Below are 14917 nucleotides of genomic sequence, written 5' to 3'. Positions count from 1 at the left end.
CACACCCCCAAACCAGGATGGCGGAAACGTCTGGGGGTGGATGACTTTCATGTATTGTATCATAACAATTATTTAGTAGTAAAGAAAACAAAGACAACCATCATATATATAATTGAAAAAGTTACATCATTGTAAGTGTTACACGTTTCAAAAGTCAATTAAAATATGATGACAAAAGATTTGTTTGACGCCTTATCGTCTCATCCTCAAAAGCTGGTGGTTACCTGTTTTACTGATTCCCTGAGAATACAAGTTGTTTGAAAAAGTGTCAACATTTAAGTTGGTGAGTTCATAAGAGTTTGTATGAAAAATAGTAAGCCTTTAAGTGAAAAGATATCGTGTTATTTCCAGAAAATCTGATATTTTCTAATAAATGAGGTGTAAGTCGTTCACTGGTAAAATAATGGTGTTTATTCCAGAAAATCCAATATTTTCCGTAGAAATGAGTTATAGTCTTAAATGTTCAAGGACCGAAATGTATCAATGTTTTCCATACTTAAGTAGTAATAATATGTAGTTTTATTCATGGGTAAAACCGTTTGAAGAAATGTGTTTTCGTGTAAAATATACATATAGTTGTTTCCCCGTGTGAGTTTTCATAACCGTGCTAAAAATGAATTGCCTACCGCGACGTTCTTCAGGCGTCGAAGTGATGACATTTGCCACCCATTACCTGCCAGTCTGATTGTAGCTAATAGTCAGGGTGTGAGATCATCAGCCCCGTATAGATCTATACACAAGTATCACACTCTCTTACTGGAGGTTCTGGTAATGAAACAGGACTTTCGTGTATACGTCAGTTAGGTACGTTGAAGACAACGTCTCACAAATTTATTCAACGAGAGTACGTGTTTTTGTAATGAAAACGTTTGTATATATAATTATCCCCTTTTTCCAGGATAATTAAGAAATGACGTAAAACAATTATATATGCACTTTAATGAAATGAACGTTTCGTACTTAAAATATATAGTTTTAATGAAATGAACGTTTCGTACTTAAAATATATATATATATATATATATATATATATATATATATATATATATATATATATATATATATTCATAAGAATAATGTAGTGTATTTTGTAACCATTTTTCACATCTTTACGTTTTTATCAAAATGGTGTACGTAAAAATATATGCGGTTGATAGTAAAGCTGTTTCGCGTATTTAACACTTTTCGTAAAAAGGGTAAAATAACGTATTTAAATGTTTGCGTTTTAACGTAAATTTTCTTGTGTGTTACTTGTACCCCCCCCCCCCCCCAAAACATAGAACAAGTCTTGAAAATGTAGGGGTATGAACTCACCTTATGTGTGTTTGCGTCTAGATAACGAGGTGAAAATGATGATCTCCGAGTTATAATACGGGAAGCTAGTCGTATCGTAATAGTTTCAAACACATAATAATGTGTGAATCAGATGAACTTAACATGAAAATGTTTGCATAAACGCTAGATTATATATGAAATACTTATAATAATACTAAGGAACAATGTTGATCAAAAAGCTTCCTGGGAAATATTGATGAAGAACTTGGAAGATTTGAAGAATTGAGAGAAATGAAAGGGTTTGCTCTTGAGAGTATTGTGAAGTGTGAATATGTTTTAACTGTGAATGGTTCTAATTCGGGTATTATATAGGAAATAAAAGGAAATGAAGTGACAGTGAGTTGATGTTTACATTAGTATGTGTACTTATCATCAAGTGGCACCTTATCTAAATATTAAAGGAGATTTCGGCCCTTAAGAGGGTGATTTCGGCCCTTAAGAGGGTGATTTCGGTCCTATCATGACCAAAATGATCAAGTACCCCACACACAAAGTAGTTTTTAGTCCAAGCATGAACTAAGGAAGGGATTTCGGCCTTAATGGGCCTTAAATAAGGTGTTTTCGGTCTTAGTGGCTTGGTTCTTGGGGTGTTTTCGATTTGGTGCTTCAATAGGGGGTGATTTTGGTCCTATGTAACCGAAATCACAAGAATTGTGGGTCCTAGGCCGAAAACTCAAGGCATGACACATGTATATGCTTTTATGTTAAACTATTTGATTTTTGTTTGACTTGTTTGACTCTTTATTGATTTGTTGACTTTTCAAGGTTTATTTCCACATGGATTTTAAAGTATATGCATATAATAACTTATATAAACATGCCCTCTTGGCATTTAAAGTTCTATTGCATTAATGATATGATGTGAATTCACTTGTACATGGTTAAAGTTTAGACCTTGTTTGCTCTAGGAATTTTCCAGTTGTCACAGAGACTGATTTATTAATTTATTATATGGTTAATAAATTAATTATAAATAAAAATAAATGATTTATTAATATATTATGAGAATAATATATTAATTAGAAATAGTATTGTTTAATTAAAAATTAATCATAAATTAATTGGAATTAATTTTGATATTAATTGGATTAATTAAAGGTGGAAGAACTAAAGTCGACAATGTTCAAAAGTTGAACATTGACGAATAATAGAACCTCCCATAAGGGGGACAATTCTAGAGAGTTTCTAGAGCTTTCTGGGGCTCTAAGGAAACTTGGATGCCTTAGGGGGAAAGCAAAAGGATTATGGTTATCTAAGAGGAATCTATCTTATCCTTAGCCTCCCTATCACCTATATAAACCCCCTTGGGTTATGATTTTCAAAATCACTTCATTACAAAGAGAGAATTCAAAATTTTCCTTCCTCATCCTCTCTCCTCTTGAGCCTCCAACTTTCTAGAGTTTAGGTGTGAGACATTAGAGGCACGAGACTTCTGGTGCTTGCTTTCTAAAGACCAAAAAAGAAGGAATATTAGTTTATTTGCTATAATAAACTAAAAATATGTTTTTCTTATAACTCTTTTGTTAATTTCGAAAATAGCAATGTACTTTAGGGTTCTTGATATTCAATAGTTGTTTGCAAATCATAGTGAAAACATAGATCCTTTATGGTGCATGTGAACTTATGGTTTATGTTTTTCAGTCAAAAATAGATTTTTGTAACATAGAAAACCCATCAGTAGTATCAGAGCCATTGTTCTCATTGATCTTGCACAAAGTTGAATAAATCAAAATTAGGGTTTATAGAAACTAAACCCTAAGGAGGTAATTTTCAAAAATCCATAGGGTTCTTGAAACCCTAGCTTCCACCCTATATTTTCAATATTTGCAAGTATTTTAGAAACCCTAGCCCCCTTTGCCTAATTTTCGAAAATTGAGGATCCTTTTTAGGTTTTGTCTTGTTTTCTTATTTGTTATTTTAAAAGCCTTAAAATTTGAACAATTAAAACCTGATGAACCCTAGCGTATTTTTCAAAAACTAGAAGCCTTAGGATTAGGATTAAATTGAATTATTTTATTAATTGTTTAATTATAAATAATTATTTAATTCACAATGCATTAATTAATTTAATAAAAAGAGAAAGATTAAATCAAAATTGGTTTATTTTTAAATTAAATTAACTTTTATTAATTTCGAAAATTTAAATCTAAACCTAGTATTTTAGAAAAGTTTCAAATACACCTTATACTATATATAATTAAAAGATTAATATATTATATGTATAAGACAAGTCAGTCAAATCGTTAGTACGCCTCATTCACGAAGCCATACTATAAGGGGAGTTTAAGGAAGTGGCCTATAAAATGACCGACATTAGGTATCCACTCTTACCCACCGCTCTTTTGTATGGTGGAGGGTCATTAGTCGATAGGACATAATCTCATTAATAAGTATAATGATTTAAAGTAACTAAACTATCTTTATAAAATCCTACTCTTAGTTACTTTAAGAAAAATGTGAAAAGTATGTTAATCCATAAAAAAACGCACATCACACTTTATATGTTGTTAGTGGAGCATGTGTGGTTAACCGACACACTAATAAGGGACTATAAAGAGATATGATGGGCATCTCGAAAATTATCATTGTTGATGGAGCGTGTGCGGTTAACCGGCACATCAATGTGATATGATAAATGACATCGAGGTTGTCAAGCGGGTTTGTATGGTTATTCACATCTCGTTTGTGATCCTCGACATCCTAGTCACAAAATTGAGAGCATAATCTGAGATTAAACATCTCATTGATAAGATTCAATGAATTTCAAAAGATCTATGAGTTTCATAAGATTGGAATTGGTAAAAGCCTTACCTACTTAAAATAGATTCGAATTTGATTACGAAATCCCTCTTCAAAGTTCCAATAGAAAATATGGATCCTAGCCATAATTTAAATTGATGGGTTAATAATTAAGGATTAAGATCAACTAGCTTGAATTCTCTTTTTCTCCAAAAAAATTTAAATATCTTATGATGATAGAAATGGTCTTCCTCATTGTTATGGAAATAGTTTTCCTCAATCTCACAGATATGGTCTTCCAATTTCAAGTCAAGGTGACATTATTTTTCCCTTCCTTAGGAAATGATGGAACTAGACATCATCTCTCTTCCACCACCTCCTCATGTGACTCTCCCAATGTTACGTTTTCCTCAAGTTGAAAGATATGAGACAACTCAATCCCTATTGGCATGTAGACATCAAGATGAAAATTATGTGCGTACGCATCTTCTGAAAATGAAATGGTACATTGACAAGTTGGATAGATTGGGTGTCGTTTTCTTGTGGGAGAAAGCCATTGATTTGTTTCTTCTTTCTCTTCCAAAGTTATATGATCAGATCATTGAGAACTTTTATATGAGGAATATTGACATGACCCTAATTGATCTGACCCAAATGTTGATTATTGCTAAAGCAGAAGTGCTTAAGAGCACTTCTAAAGCAGAGATGCTTATTGGGTCTAATTCTAAGGTTTCCATGGACATTGACAATGGTGGTCCAGAAAATATTTCTCTTTCCAACGGAAAGGAGTTGTCCAAGATCAAATCGTTTGATCATATGGTAAAAGGAAAAACTAGTTTTGGGATCGTTCCATGTGTTGACCCCAAAGAGTCCATTTTTTTCTACTACCAATTAAAGAGACATTGGAAACGGAGCTACCCAAAATACTTGAAAGATCTTAGAGATAGTAAAGTCAAGTCGTGTGACTCTACATCAGGTACATCCATTATCTGACTCCATTGTTATATAAGTTCCTATCATAGACTCTTAATACATGATGTGATGATCACATTTTGATTATATTAAAGGATATAAGAGAAAGAAGGAAGCTTGAGCAAGGTGAGCTAAATCTGATCATGAGAAACGAACTTTGGTCACATGGTTCGAAGATCGAAATTTGGAGCTACTAATAAGGAGTTGGGATAATTTAACAAATTGCTATTATTCTTAGGAGATGTCTAGAAACATAATTTTTCATTTTATGCATTGAAAGGACAAGTTCCAACTTTTTGTTTATTTTCAATAAAAGTGAAATTTTGGTTTATCTGGTTGCCTTATTTTATATTTCCTTGCAATGACATTTATGAAAGTGTTGGTTACGTTTCTAATATTAGCAATATTAATTGTGGATTTGATTCTTATGATATCGCTTGTGGTATTGTCATAATTGACCAAGTGAAAAGAAATCTCATAACCAACTGGACAAATACTTGGTATTGTACAAGTCGCATTGTATAGTATATAAGAATCTTGTTCATTGGAAAATTATAACTAATTCATTGATCACATATTTATATGATTCGGTTGAAGGACTAATGGATCTAGTACATGTTGATATTGACTATTCAGATCCACCACAAAGGACGATAACTCTATTCGTCATGATTTTATGATGTTTCAGTCAATATGGTTGTGTTTATAAGATCAAGCATAATTCTGATACTTTGAAAAGGTTCAAAGAGTAGCATAACGAATAAGAAGAATCTATTAGATAGAAAGATAAAAGATTCTCCAATCTGAGAAGAAAGGAGAATGTTGTAGTATCATGCTTTATGATCATCTTACTAATTGTGAAATTGTATCACCATTGACTCCTCCACGAACATCTTAGTGCAATTGTATGACTAAGACGAGGAATTAGATATTTTTGGAAATAATTCGATTAAGAGATGATTCATACTTCGTTCCAATCAAGTTTTAGAGCCATGCTCTAGTACTACAAATCGTATCTTGAAATTCCTTTCAAACTAAGAAGGTTGAAAACACCTCGAAATATGTGGAGTAAAAATGTTTTCTTACTAGCACGTTACTTGAGGTTGATAACCTATCGTGTTTGGTTGACACATTCTTATTTTTGTGCACTTCAAAGTGACTAAGCAATGCTTATGAGTTCTATGTTTTCATTTAACTACAAAAGCAAAAGCTCGTTGGTCAGTGAAAGTAAATTGATTAATATCGGTGAGTTGCTAACAACATAGAAGCAATGGTAGGTCCTTGTGCTGGCAGAGGGTATGAAATTTAGAATTGTGAAATTCAGTCCATGAAGGAAAGCTAAATTTGAATTGTTTTGTTCTAAACCTTGTCTTATGATTGTAGGTTCGAAATGATAGATTCACATGGATAGGAGCATATACACTATAAAATCTAGGTGGCAAAGGTTTCACTCTAATTCATGAGAATGATTGTGAGGAAATACTTTCTCTAGTAGATTTAAAGATCTGATAAAGATCAATATGGAATACTGTCATGAATTGGATAATTTAATTATTCTTTGCACGGTTTACTTCCTGAATAATTTGATTATTCGAAGCTCCACATTCACTCATACTTTAGGAAGTAAGTAGTGAATGAAGACTGTCGTGAATTGGATTATAGATTGTCTAAGGAGTTTAAACATAAAAATTGTGTTGCTACAACGTTCATGAGTACTTAGAAAATGGAGATTTGAGTATTGGATAAACTCACACACATAGAATTACTTCATGGATTCTATTATGAGTAATTCTGAGACGATAATATCTTCTATTCTTGAAACAGAGATATATGAGTTATAACTTACAATCTGGTTGTACATTGGTATTGTGAAAACGCATCAGTAACTTGATGTTATAAAACGTAATGTCGTGTACAATTTAGTGAGTAAAAGATACAAGCATATGAGTAAAAGTTTATTCGTTCATTTTTCCCTGACAGGAAAAGCGATATCTTTGGGCCCCTCAATAATTTGGTGTTGACTTATAGCGTTGGGCCCAACCAGGACTAAATTGATGTGTTCAATTAGAAGTCTTATGGCGTTATTGCAAATCAGGAAATCAAGAAATAAAAATTTGTACAATGAGATTGATTTTAATCCACGTCTCATATCCATACGATATCTTGAAGAACGAAAGATGTGACAACCGTCAACTTTGGTCAAACAAAGTCAACAAAAGTCAACCGAGTCAACTCAACTTGTAGTAGAATTTTAGGTGAATAGGGATATTCCCTAATGCGTTCCGTGTACGATTAACAAATTTTAATACAAAGTACCTCTGTTATTGGAAAATATTCGAATATAAACCCAAAATAAGGTTAGTATCGTAACAATTCGGTAATTCAATTTTATATTATTTTAGTATAAATAATATCTATAACTAAATATAGTGGAGTTCGTAAACCATACACTACGTGGAAAATGCATATCAAAGGTTACATACCAAATTTTTGGTGAGTTCGTCACCAAATGAGAAAAATTCTATACGCGGCTAAGCGCCCAACTTTTAAAGAATTTAGGAATCAACCTAATTTTCGTGTAACGTATTATTATTTTTGATAATAATGATTTTATTAACAATTTGAATTTTCATAATTCAAATTAAATATTTATACATCATTTATACCATATTTTCTTTATAAAAATACCACACTTTTTATAAGGAATATCATCTTTTTATATAAATTACCACACTTTTATAAAATTACTAGATTTTTATAAAAAAAAAAAAAAAAAAAAAGAGTTGACTTTATGACAAGATGTGTTCACCTTTTCCCAACACCATCTTTATTACACCACATGCAAACAAGCAATCATCACCTCACCCCACCCCACCCCACCCCCTCCCCTCCCTCCTTTTAATTCGGCCCAACCCCTCCTCACTCTCACTTCATCTTCTTCATTTCTCCATTTTTCTCTCAAGAACAAGTTCATACTCCATAGATTAATTTTCTCAAGTTGGTTCTTGGATTTTTGGTTAGCATTTTCTTGTTAATCTAATGATTTTACACACACTTATACTAGTTTTGTTACTTTTACACACCTTAACATGTGTTAAAATCCATAGGATAATACCATCTTCAAGTGTTCTTCAACCATCTTCAAGTGTTCTAAGCTTTAAGATCTTCATCTTCATCTCTTTATCCACTAAGAAATCCACTCAAGGTGAGTTCAGACCCCTTCATTTTCGAGCTTTTCCAAGTTTTAGGGGGGGGGGATACAAGTAAACAAATCCTATTTGGATTATCTAAAGGCTTTGCAAACTAAAAATACAAGTTATGTCACTAAAACATATCTAAGCTTAAAAATTCAGTTTTTTTACAGAAAAGTTGTGGTCTATTCACAGACTTATTTACCCTACTTAAACTCCATATATGTCAAAACTGTTCAATATGAAAATAGTTCAAGTCTATACCTTTTTAAGGACTACTCGCACGCATTCATACCATTTTTCTACAATTTATGGAGATTTTTACAAAACTATCTATCATTTCAGAACATTTTCGGACCAGTATGTAAAAATGAATGTTTTCACTCTAGTTAGAAACCACTTAAGGTCAGGGGAAAATACTATGGACAAAGTAGACTCATTTTTTAAGCTCTGACAGTTTACGGATCCAAATTTCGACTTACGATGATTTTCCTATAATTTTTCCTAAAACATGGACCGAAAAGTCAAAAACTAGAAATTGTCTTTATCATACTAAATGTTTTATACTTGTGTTTAGATATAAGTTTATATGTTATAATCTTTTAAAACATCTAGACATGATAACTTACATGTATTTATATATTTGATTATATAAATGGACTTAACAAAACCTTCATAATAAACTATAGTTGGTATAGTTTATGAGCTACAAATACTACTTTATCATTTTGCACGAACCATATAATTATTTAAAGGTATAATTATTTTTACACTATGTAACCACTATGGAAGGGTAATACTTTCATTTGCAAAAAGGGTTTTCATTACACTAGGCGTAAACCTGTTAATATAATTTTGTGAGACATAGCCTTCACCGTACCTACTTGAGTACATACTAAAGTTCCTGAATTATAAACAGAGTCTCGGTAAGAGAGCATGACACTTGTGTATAGATCTATACGGGACTGACAACCCCGCACCTAAGTTGTTAGCTACAGTTAGACCGGCAGGTCTAGGGTGACAAATGTCTAACATTCTGACGCCTGAAGAACGTCGTAGCAGGCCAATTAGTCGTTAGCACGATTATAATAACTTGCATGGAGTATTAACAATACATTTGGTTTACGGGGATAACATACATTCAATCAGTTTTATAAAATGATAAAACTACATAATTCTATTTTCCATTACAACATTACTTACATTTTTGGTCTTTGGGTTTAAGATTTATAGCTCATTTTTAAAGGAAATATTGGATTTTCTGAAAGCACACTCAATCATTTCCACAAGGAAAAGTTACAGATTTTTCTCATACAAAACTCTTATGAACTCACCAACTTAATTGTTGACACTTTTTCAAAACTACTTGTATTCTCAGGAAATCGTCAAGCAGATAACCACAAGATTTTGAGGATGGACGCTACGCTTTTGTCATAATGTAATTGGTATTGAAACAAACAATATTTGGATACAATGTAATTTTCCCAATTATAATTATGATGGTTGTGTTGCTTTGATCACTATTATTCAATTTGTTGTGATATTGTTCATGAAGTCATCCACCCTCAGACGTTTCCGCCATTCTGGTTTGGGGGTGTGACAGATTGGTATCAGAGCATTGTTTATAGTGAACTAAGTATATCAAACCACGTAAGATATACAACTATAAATACAATGGGGCTAAAATACTCTGACTAAAATGTATGACTTTAAAATATAACTTTGGTTATATAAAAGTATAAGTACCTACATAATAAGAACTGTGTCATAACAAGAACCATATAAAAGTATTAAGATAAGTTGAACAGTACGATTAAGCCTAGATAGTTATGTAATCATATCTGGGATAAATATAGCCTGATCAACTATATTTATGCAAGATGTGACTAACATGTGTTTAGGAATAATCATAGTGAACGACGAGTCTAAAACTTACCAGCATCCCACACAAAGAAACTCTAGAATCAAACATAAAGTTTAAAATACTATGAGAGTATTTTATGATACTATAGAACCATACACCTAGATTCTTTATGTGTCTTTTATACCTCTATTCTCGCACTGACGACATGGACGAGTTTCGCCATGAAGACCCCTACTACCATGCCACGGCAACCAACGGATGGATCGTGGAAGAGCCAGAAGAGGTTCATGAGGAGGATCCTGAAGAGTACCAAGACATGGATTACGAGGAGGAGGATTCTGAGGATGGATCAGACGAGGAGGCAGGCGCTTGGGATGTCGTTAACGAACCTTACCATATCAGGAGCAGGCATGACACCCTTTCACCTCCCTCCTTCCAGGATGCGCCCCCAAAATGGGAAACCCAGCTGCATGCATGGGCTAGAGAAGACGGTTGATGATCCACATTCGACATGCACCCGCTACACTATGCTCCGGGCCCTAGCAACCCCACAGATCGAGCACTACCCCTGATTGTACCACGAGTGGCCCACTTGGACACTCGGGTTCAGGCTCTCTATCACGGGGTAATGGAGATCGATGACGAAGTCCGGAACGCGATGATGCGAATTCGACACATCCACGGGGAACAAGAACACCATACGGATGCCATGCTGAACCTACAAGCAGAGAAGGAGAACATTACGGGCCGCCTACACTCCTTAGAGGAGGAGATGGCCGCCATGAGACAACAAATCCTTACAGCTGAAGCTAGGGTAGTCACATCGGAACAGAGAGCGGAGGAGGTCACTCGTGAGATGTGTGAGATGGCAGGGCACCTTGGGTATCATTTTGGTATATGATAGACTAGTATAGCCTAGTGAGTTAGTGATTACACTACTCACATCTTGTGTTAGGCTTATTGTACTTCCTTACGTCTAGTAGTAGTGATACAAAATCTATGTATTCCTTCCAAGAAGTTTGAAACTCAAGTCAATGTAATATTCCTATCTTATTGAATATGTGAAGAATATGCATTGTGTATAAGATACTTTACTACTACTACCACTTACTAACCTAAGTACATCACTGACAATGTTGGAAAAGACATTGGGAATCACACAACAACAATAACACGACATACTTATGGCATACGGCTAGTAACAAATTTAGCTGCTTGCAAGTTGTTTCGAACCTTAATACTTGGAACATAGTCATTCCACCCAGGCGAAGCGCAAGACTCCATTCAGGACCAACCCCAATACGAACACCACCCCCAACACGAACTCGAATACCAACATCAATGGAAGCGACTACAATTGAAGAAATGATCGCACAAAGGGTAGCGACTATCGTAGCAGACTTTAATACTGAAAGGCAGGAAGGATCAGGACACAATAACCACAACTCTCACAGTGACAGCCAAGGAGTGAGATGCAAGACTTAGAACAAGAACTCTGGAATCTCACCAGGAAGAATTCCGAGATATGCGGCTTATATCGACCGTTTCAATGATATGGATGTCTTGTGCCTATAAATGGTTATTGCTGAGTACAAAAGGATAGAGAGATACATCTGGGGTCTTACCCCAAAAATCCAAGGGATGGTCATTTCTTCTCGACCAACCACCCTTGACAGCTCAAAGCGCATCGCTCATCAGTTGACGGACCGAGGTATCCTCCAGGCAAACCATGGTTCAGAAAGCCGACCCTCCCAAAGGAGAGGAAATACAAGAGGGAATTCTGGAATAAAAAGGAAAGAGAAACCCCCAACAAGGACCCAAAAGAAGCAGGGAACATTGACTGTCCTCGCCACTACCACCCTTGCAGCCATCAACCAACCAAAAAAATACGCCGGAAATCTCCTAAAAGGCGACAAGTGCCCTTATTATCACTTTGGCGCATGTAGGGTGATGTACTGCTTCAACTATGAACAAAGGGGGGGGGGGCACACTGCCAAATTTTATAAGACCCCAACCCAAGGTGACCATCAGACATCCAACTCAGGGGTGACCCATGCATGTTATGGATGTGGCAAAACTGGACATTACAAGAGGGATTGTCCTAAGGAAAAGTGTCCAGGTAGAGGTGTTCAAGGTAGAGTCTTAGCCATTGGAGCAAAGGTAGCAATGCAGGAGTCTACTGCTGTAACTGCAAGGGTCTCCGAATCATCTTGCGCATCAAGGCGCAGGAGCACTTACATAAAAAGTATTATGTATTTCGAGCACACATAGCGGACCAGAAGAAATAGGTGAAGGAAATCTTGGACATACCAAAATTCCATGATTTTCCTTATGTGATTCCAGAAGACCTCCCGGGGGTTACCACGTGCACGACAAGTCGAGTTCAGAATCGACTTAATCGCAGAAGCAGCCCCCGTAGGAAGGTCTGCGTACAAACTGGCCCCGACGAAAATGCAAGAATTGTCTAGCCAATTACACGAATTACTAAACGAGGGAATCATTAAACCAAGCATCTCACCTTGGGGAACACCAGTCTTATTCGTGAAGAAGAAAGATGGATCCTTTAGGATGTGTACTGACTATTGAGAATTGAATAAGCTGACCGGCAAGAACCGGTACCCACTTCCCAGGATCGACGATCTGTTCGACCAATTACAAGGATCTGATTACCTCTAAAAGATCGATTTGCGATCAGGGTACCATCAACTTAGAATTCAGGAAGAAGATGTCCTTATAACGGCTTTTAGAACCCAATATGTCCACTACAAGTTTGCAAGTTATGCCATTCGGATTAACCAATGCTCCAGCAATCTTCATAGGCCTCATGAATCGCATATGCGGACCGTACCTAGACAAATTCGGGATCGTATTCATTGATAATATACTGATGTCCTCATGAAGCGAGGAGGAACATAGGCAACACTTGCGATCAAAACTACAATTACTACGAAAAGAGAAACTTTACGCAAATTTCTCAAAGTGCTAGTTCTAGTTAAATAAGGTAGACTTCCTATGACATGTAGTCAGCAATGGAGGAAGTACTGTGGGGAATGGATAAGAACTTTGAGCTCAGAGATGATGTAATGCAGTATTTCATGAATCGAATTTGGACGCCAAAGTTCGGCGATCTTAGGTATTTGATCATGAACGAGTCACACAAGACAAAATACTCCATTCACCATGGGGCAGACAGGATGTACCAAGGCCTGAATTGGGTGTATTGGTGGCCAAACATAAAAGAAGATTTTGCCACTTATGTAGGTAAGTGCCTAACCTATGCTAAGGTCAAAGTAGAATACTAGAAGCTCTCCGGGCTGTTACAATAACCAGAAACACCTGAATGGAAGTGGAAGTGGATTTCCACGGACTTCATGACAAAGTTGCCCAAGACTACGAATGGACACGATACCATTTGGGTGATCGTAGACAAACTAACCAAATCCGCACACTTCCTACCAAACAAATCGACGAATAAGATGGAAAAGCTGATAAGAACGTATCTCAAGGAGATTGTGAGACTGCACAGTGTGCCACTGTCCATTATCTCGGATAGGGATAGTCGATTCGCCTCGCATTTTTGATAGTCGTTACAGAAGTCTTTGGGAACCCAACTCGACATGAGTACAGCTTACCACCCCTAAACGGACGGTCAGAGTGAGCGAAACATTCAAACATTGGAAGATATGCTTCGTGCATGTGTGATGGACTTTGGCAAAGCATGGGACGTTCACCTACCACTGATTAAGTTCTCTTATAAGAGTAACTACCACGCCGTCATCAAAGCCACCCCGTTTGAGGCACTATACGTACGTAAGTGCAAATCACCAGTATGTTGGGCTAAAGTTGGAGACTCTCAACTAGCTAAGGGGTCAAACGACCAATAGCACCCTCACCGGCCCTGAGATCATACCGGAGATGACAGAGAAGATCGTTCAGATCCATGAGCGACTAAAGGCATATCGAGATCGACAAAAGAGCTATGTGGATAAACGACGCAAACCCTTGGAATTCCAGGTTGATGACCGCGTTTTGTTGAAGATCTCACTTTGGAAGGGGATGACACGTTAAAAAAACGTTGGAAAATAAATCCAAGATACATAGGGCCATTCGATATCCTTTCCAGGATCGGCCCGATAGCATTCATACTTCGACTACCACAGGAACTCAGCAACGTGCATCCCACCGTTCATGTGTCCAACTTAAAGAAGTTCATATTTGATAAGACCTCGTCATTCCACTTGACGAGATCGAAGTAAACGAGAGTCTCCACTTCGTCGAGGAACCGGTGGAGATCATGGACAAGGAGGTCAAAGGAACGAAACAAAGCCGCATACCCGTAGTGAAAGTCCGTTGGAACGCCAAGCGAGGGCCTGAATTCACTTGGGAACGGGAGGACCAAACGAAAACAGAAATACACCCATCTTTTCCCTACATCGTGAGGACCTACTCAAAGTGCAAATTTCGGGACGAAATTCCTTCTAACGGGGGATGATGTGACAACCGTCAATTTTGGTCAAACAAAGTCAACAAAAGTCAATCAGGTCAACTCAACCTGTAGTATAATTTTAGGTGAATAGGGATATTCCTTAATGCGTCCCGTGTAAGATTAACAAATTTTAATACAAAGTACCTATCTTATTGGAAAATATTCGAATATAAACCTTAAATAAGGTTAGTATCATAACAATTCGGTAATTCAATTTTATATTATTTTAGTATAAATAATATTCATAACTAAATATAGTGGAGTTCGTAAACCATACACTACGTGGCAAATGCATATCAAAGGTTACATATACAAATTTTTGGTAAGTTC

The sequence above is a fragment of the Lactuca virosa genome, chromosome 2 (assembly GCF_052849685.1).
Source record: "Lactuca virosa cultivar CGN04683 chromosome 2, Lactuca_virosa_CGN04683_v6, whole genome shotgun sequence".
NCBI classification, from domain to species: domain Eukaryota; kingdom Viridiplantae; phylum Streptophyta; class Magnoliopsida; order Asterales; family Asteraceae; genus Lactuca; species Lactuca virosa.
This window is presented reverse-complemented; position numbering follows the sequence as displayed.